The following is a 7,037-nucleotide window of genomic DNA, read 5'->3' as shown; positions in this document are numbered from 1 at the left end:
AAACATTGTATTAGCTCATCAACGTAGTTAGATATTCTTAAAACAATTGTGATTAGGTAAGATAATCTGTAAGGTTGTTGTTTTCTGCCTATGCTTTGGAAACTTCTTTAATATTAACCCTAAGACTGCCATTATAGCCTGAAGAAAAATGTATATAAACCCAGCCTTCCCCAGAATAAAGTGGGATTGATTGCACCAGAACTAGAGTCTGTGTCTTTCGTTCTCCATCCATTGCCAACGTCATCTCCCCGCACCCCGTTTACCTGTATGGAACCTTTGGATTCCTGGTAGGGCTGGACCCCAGCAGTCATCTGATTTTTTAAAAATATCCCCTTATTGATATAATGTGTGTTTAATAGAGATCTCTATACTTCTGTTACTTAGGGCTAGATAACCATACTAGCAAACATAGATTAAGCCTACCTGTGTAAACTCTAACATTTCTGACTGGCAGTTTCTCTTGATAGTTATCAGGCACATTTGTCTAAGAATCTTCCACTTTGTAGCTTCCAATCTTTATTCTAGTGGGCTAACACAAGTATATATCTTAAGTTGCATTTAACTATTATTTCTTTTAAATGCCCAGGAATGGCTGTATTTTGGTTTTAACTGTTCTGCTGGGTGTCTAAGATCAAGCTGGTCAAACTGATTTGTTCCTGTCTTTTAAAGAGTCAGCTGAGTTCCCACAGGGGTCACTCATAGAGAACTTAAGAGCAGCTTCTTAGCTCCACCAGTGCCATTGGCTAGGCAGGGTCTCCTTGATGAGGTGGCTTCCTTTGGAAGCATCAAGAGATGTCTCCCTTTTTCCTTGACCCTCCTCTGCAGCAGGTGCACTGATTGACTTTACATCCTCTAGTGGCCTCATCAATCTCCTTGATCAGGAGGTTGTGTGACCTAGAGTTACAACACTCCTAAGAGAAGACCTCTTTTTCCCTGGGTTCAGGCTGACTGAGGGCAAAAGATCCAAATACTGGTCTATCTTGCCCTCTGTATTTAATCTCAATCTCTAAATTTAATTTTAATCATCCAACAAGCCAGTGTCACCATTCATAAAGTAAGAGTACTGGGCTTTAACTTCAATGTTTATAACTTTACAGTTATTTACCCTTTTATCTAACTGGAGTCTGTATTAGTACTGGAAGTTACCACTATCTGTTCTATAGGTGATGGCTTATTATCACAAGTTACCTAGGTTGTGTGTTCTTGAAGCAGCTACTTCTGCAAAACATTAACAGATAACTGTATTTGGTTCCTGTTCTGACTAATCCCCAGAGACTCAAAGTGAACACATGGTAATGCAAATCACACAACAAGGTTTTATTAAGCAATCTGGAGCCTGGACTGCAACCAGCCCCTCAGACTGATACAACAGCTGGGGAGGAGCAGCCCAGAGTGGTGAGAAAGCGCTCTATTTAAGATTTTTTTTTTTTTAGCATTCATACACAAGGACCTGTACATTATTGGTTAACATTCAGCCAGCTAAATATTTGTCCTTTTTTAGTTTGGTCCCTGCATTTTATTTGAATCTTATTGGGTTCCACCAAAACTGAATGGTTCTGGAGGGAGCAGGGAGGAGGGAATGAGTGAACTATGAGGGAGAGGGGTCAGGGCTATGTTCCCCTGTCCTTGATAGATGGGGTCTCCATACAGCTGCACATTCCTCAGATAGCTATCTCTGAACAGTCTTGAGAAGCCTGGGACCCAGCACATCCTCTTTGACCTGTATTGGCCCTCAAGGGTACCGCTGTGACTGCCAGCATCCTCAGTGTTTGCGTGCCCTTTTCCTGGGGAGGGCAGTTTTACAGGTCAGTTCACGAAATACTCATTTATACAAGATGACTGTACAGATGGCACCCCATTCTCAACAACAGTTTTACTAAATGAAATTAGCAAGAGTAAAACTATATATTCAACATGTGTAATAGTCATTTTAAATTTTGACTGAGCTATACATTATATCCCCTGTTTGAGATCACAGTAATTTTACAACAAAAACCAATCTTTTGAATATAACTTTAAAGAAGTTGGAGTCTGTCTTATTTTGGAGCGATTCTACATGCAGTAAGGTGGGAGGCAGAGCCTTATCTCAGGTAAGGCGTGGCTCTTTACAAATCTTAAGGGTGCTGATTCTGATGTTGATCTTTGCTTCTTTCTTAAATGTCATAGTCCACCTATCTCTGTCTTCAGAACTTTTATCTTTCTGGCAAAACTGAAACTCTATACCCATTAGACAACTTCCTATTCCATCCCTTTGTGCAGTTCCTGAAAATTACAATTTTTTTTCTCCAAAATTTACTGTGCACCCCATAGGAAAGGAATTACACAGTATTTTTTGTAGCTGACTTATTTCAATTATTTTCCTTAGTATACTATCTTCAGGGTTCATCCTTGTTACAGATTATGTCCTGAGGACTTTCAGATATTTAATAGTTTGTTTATCAATTCATCTATCAAAGGGCATTGGAGTTGTTTCTGTATTTTAACTTCTGTAAACAATGCCATGAATGTGAGCTTACACATATCTGTTCAAGATTGTGCTTTCACTTCTTCTGGGTCTAGATCTGGGAATGGAATTTCTGGATCACATAGCAATTCTGTTTTTAACTTTTTGAGAAACCACTGTACAGTTTTCCATTTCAATCATATCATTTTATTTTATGTATAATATTTTAATATTTAAAATTAGATTTTACATAATTTTTTATGTTTGCTAGATTGTGAGATTTTAATGGAAGGATTGTATCTTAAACTCCTTTGTTTTCACCCAACTCCTAGATGATAGTGTCTCTACATTGAGCCTCCCTATTTTTCTTCTCTTACAAATACACACACACACCACCCTGCATCTGCATATTGTCTCTTCTTCCTGAATTAGAAAGTGTTGAATTATTTGTTTCCCTTTATCCCTGTTACCTTATGCCTTAGCTCATACCCCCATCATCTCCCAAATTACCACAACAATTTCCTTATTTGTTGGTCCTCTTTCCTGTCTTTCCCCTTTCAGCACTTAAGTATTTATAATTTCCATCATTTTAATTTCAGTTGAAATAAAATATCTAATGAATGTAAAATGTTTTTTAAGGCACTTTCTTAGTAATGCTTATATATATGTGCATAAGAATAATTTACATGAACTGTACAAATTTCTATGTATATTTATTTTTTATAATTCAGGAACTCCATCTCAGGAAACTTGGGCAAGTATTTCTTCAAATGATGAATTCAAGAACTATAAATTTCCAAAATATAAACCAAATCCTCTAATTAGACTTGCACCAAGCTATTATTTTAAATGAAAAGGGGAGAAATTATATAATCCTTTTTAATTTCTTCAAGTATTTGTCACAATAAAATTTCCATACAAATAATAATACATACAATTCTTAAATATTTTGGGACCTAATGTAATTAAATTCCTCCCTTCCTTTGTCATATTAATTTTATAATTCAGTAAGAAAAATAAAAGTATGAAGTAGCATTGAGCTGTAAATACAATGAGTGTAGAACTTATGCATTAAAATTTTAGAGTCTATCTAGAAAGCTCCTTTTCCCAGGAAAAAAAAGCATTGATTAATTCCTTATTTGGTACCATAAAGATCATGATACATTTTCATTTTGCTTTCCACAGAATTATTCTCTATTTACTCACAAAACACCTAAATGTTATAAGAAAAATTTTTACTCTGATGCTTACATCAGATGACCCACATATATTTTCTTCAGCATTACTGAGGTAATTTCTATTTGAAGAATATAAACTGTGACTCCACAGCCAAATGTAACATCCTGAATGTCAGCAGTTCAGTTGAAGTTTCTTCTCACAGCTACATCCATATCAGTCCAAAACTCCCAGTAAAATTGGTCTGAATATTTTGGCTTGTATAATGCATTATATTTGCAGTAATATAAAATAACTTCTTGACTATTTTTCATTAAAATTTTTAAGTCACCAAAATATCAAATTAAGGACATTGTCTATTTTAATTAAAAAATTCACATTGCTTACGACATAACACACTTCTTGTACTTCCATTTCTTCTCAAACTGTGATGTGCTGACAGATCTGACTTCATGAGAATGTTATAGGCCAGACTCTAAGGGAAATGACTAAACACACTCCATTTTGCTCTGAGACTCCATGTTATGTAGGAAATAAGTTTCTCCCATGGGAACAGCCCGCCTCTGTACCCATCATAAGTTACTTGGTGTGATATGTTTAATAAAATACAATGGGAACTCCTATGTAGTAAAGAATTGCTCTCTTTTCATTCCTATTGCTCCTAAACAATGTACCATATGAACAGTGATTGTGTGGATGTTAGTAACCATTCTTTAGTTTGTACCTAGGTAAGGGTCATTTTGACCCACTTCCACCTCTGTTGATGATCTCATGATGTTAGTTTGTAATTTTGAATCATAGCAACAGACACTTATGATTGATGTGATTTTTGGTATAATAGCACCTACAACCCTGTGGTTGGAGCTGTTCTCTCAATAGTCATTTTTTGGGACAGTTTTTGAGACAGCTGGTCAGCTTATTAAAGACTCTCAAATTTGGACTTCTCAGTGGTGATCAGTCTGTTCTTAAGTTGTGCACCATAACAAAACTAGGAAATAATAGCAAAACATTTCTGATACCAGAAATATTTTTAAATATTTGTATGTACTGATATTCTTATTGTTAGTATAAAACTTTATATTCTCAGCTAGACATTCTAAGAAAGATAGCCATGTATGCTGACATTTTTTGGTCTCTCCAAAGTAGTATAATTCATAATTTCCTATATTATTTTTATAGATATATATATGTCATTGCCTATGGTAATGTTCAGTGTAGAAGGCTGAAGGCCTGTGAAGCAGATTGTTCATGAACTTAGCTCCAAGCACATCAGTTCCTAGGGTCCTCTGGATTTGTACCAGAATGGAAAAGTGCTGAAGACTGGAAGACTCTGGAGAATGTCTAGGTTTGCAGGATTCCCCAGACCCACTTAGAACACTCAGGGGAGAATATTTCTCTGCTTGTAATGGTACTTTTGTCAGTGAAAGTCAGTGAAAGATAGAACCTCTGATTTCTCAACCATAGAAAATCCCATTAAAATAATCCCTACCTCCACTATTCCCAGTTATGTTAATTTCATAACTACAATTAACATTCTTTATTAACTTTTGGCTTGGTTGTCTTGATTAATGAAGTTGTAGAAAGTTATGCACATTTAAATTGAGCTTAGTACCTTCTAGTACCCATTCCTATAAAATTTTATTGAATGACTTGTGTCTTTGCTTACCTTGAATCACACTGAGATATTTTGGGGTCCCTTGTCTTTGTTTTTACCCATATGATAGGAAAATGATGCTTTCGTGCATTTGCCTTCATTTCAATACTGTGAAAGTTGATGTAGTCATTAAGCTCTTCTTCTTATGGAGGTCACTTAATTTTGAGACAGAATGATGACTCAAATTCAACAGCTTTAATATTTTTCTTGAACATTTAAAATTTGGATTGAAGTTATTTATTGTCTCTTCCTAAGGCAATGACAAGATAAGCCTCTTTAGACTAAAATAGTTTTGAGTCTCTTTGAACTCAACAAGAGTATCTGTTTTAGGTTACTTAAATTTAGCAAACAAAAACACTTAGGAAATAGTTTTAGCTGAACAGTTTCTATCAGCTAAGATGAAAATTGTCACATTTTTTATTATTATATCTAGGTTAGACTGTGAAGGAATTGAGTTGTTAACAAAATTTCTACAGGTAAATCACATCTTTGTAATTCTTAAATGTCATTATGCCTCAGTTTCCTCATATGTACAATGATAATTATTATTTATGGTAGTTTCTAGAATATTTCAGGAACATGCTTAAGTTAAACATATATATATATATGCAAACATATAATGTATAATACATAATACAACATGTTATATTTATTACATAGTTTCTCTTAATGATCTGGATCTCTCATTGTGACCAAGAAGAGCTGCTGTCATTTATCAACTTTGTCAAGGCCATGTTCTCCAAATTTTTTATCTCTTATGTTCTCTTTTTACTTATAGTTAACTGCCTTTCATGTTACCGCAGCTCCAAATACCACTCACGTTTCCTCTAAAGCAAGAATTGGAAGGAAAAGGGTGGTTCCAGCCACATTTACCTTCTTATATTTTGAGAGCAAGGATTTATATAGAAATCCCTGAAAGGTTCTTCCCAAGTCTCATTGGCCAGCACATTAATTGTAAGAGAGGCTGGAAATTGGGAGCAGGATTGTGGCAATTAACCTGAACTTAGAAACAGTGCATTGCCCCCAGTCCTTGGTGATTCATGATGAAAAGTAAAAGCAAAGGTTGAATATTTTAATTTTCATCACTTCAGAAAATAGAGGAATCTAAAGTTTTACTTGAGGTCTAGACTTATCTTGAATATGTGGAACTGAGATATAATTATTACTGTATAATTTCAACTGCAAATCAAATTCAAGTATATCTGGAGTACTCCAAATCAGTACTTAAAATAGTAGTCATATTAAAAAACCAAGTTTTTAAAAAAAACTCTAAATACTGATTTGTCCTTTGCCAACTTTTTAGAGTAACTGAGCGTAAAAGTTAAGGAAGAAGTTCTTTGCTTTTTTACAGTTTGAATCTGAGAAAAGTATTTCAGCAGAAGAGGCCATGAAGTATGCATACATTCAAAATCTGGGTCCAAGAATACCTGCTTTACCAGAAAGTAAGAAAATACAAAGTTTCCCCTTTTTGCATTAATTTGTCTAGTATTGGGGAATAAAATGGATTAGAGGTTTAGAAAGAAAGGGTTGCTGATTTTAAATCTGAAACATAGGTCATTTTCAAAAGTAGATCAAATTTTTTTAAAAGAAGGAATCCCACTGTACAGTTTTTCAAATCAGAAATAATTTTCCATTCTGTATAAATTTTTTAATATATATAAGAAACTGTAAGAAATGAATAATATGTTTTATATATATATATATACCACTGTTTCTTTATCCATTCATCATTTGAAGGGTATCTAGGTAGGTTCCACAATCTGG

At 34.5% G+C, this 7,037-nt stretch overlaps 1 long non-coding RNA gene across 1 annotated transcript; it reads left to right on the top strand.

Annotated features, from left to right (window-relative positions):
* Nucleotides 1-1,927: 1,927 nt before the first annotated feature.
* On the top strand, nucleotides 1,928-6,689 carry LOC124975429 (uncharacterized). The gene is made up of 3 exons (XR_007106894.1): nucleotides 1,928-2,090; nucleotides 5,707-5,749; nucleotides 6,625-6,689. It is a non-coding gene; the product is annotated as an uncharacterized LOC124975429 (long non-coding RNA).
* Nucleotides 6,690-7,037: the final 348 nt, after the last annotated feature.

This window comes from Sciurus carolinensis, unplaced genomic scaffold (assembly GCF_902686445.1).
Source record: "Sciurus carolinensis unplaced genomic scaffold, mSciCar1.2, whole genome shotgun sequence".
NCBI classification, from domain to species: Eukaryota; Metazoa; Chordata; class Mammalia; order Rodentia; family Sciuridae; genus Sciurus; species Sciurus carolinensis.
This window is presented reverse-complemented; position numbering and strand designations above follow the sequence as displayed.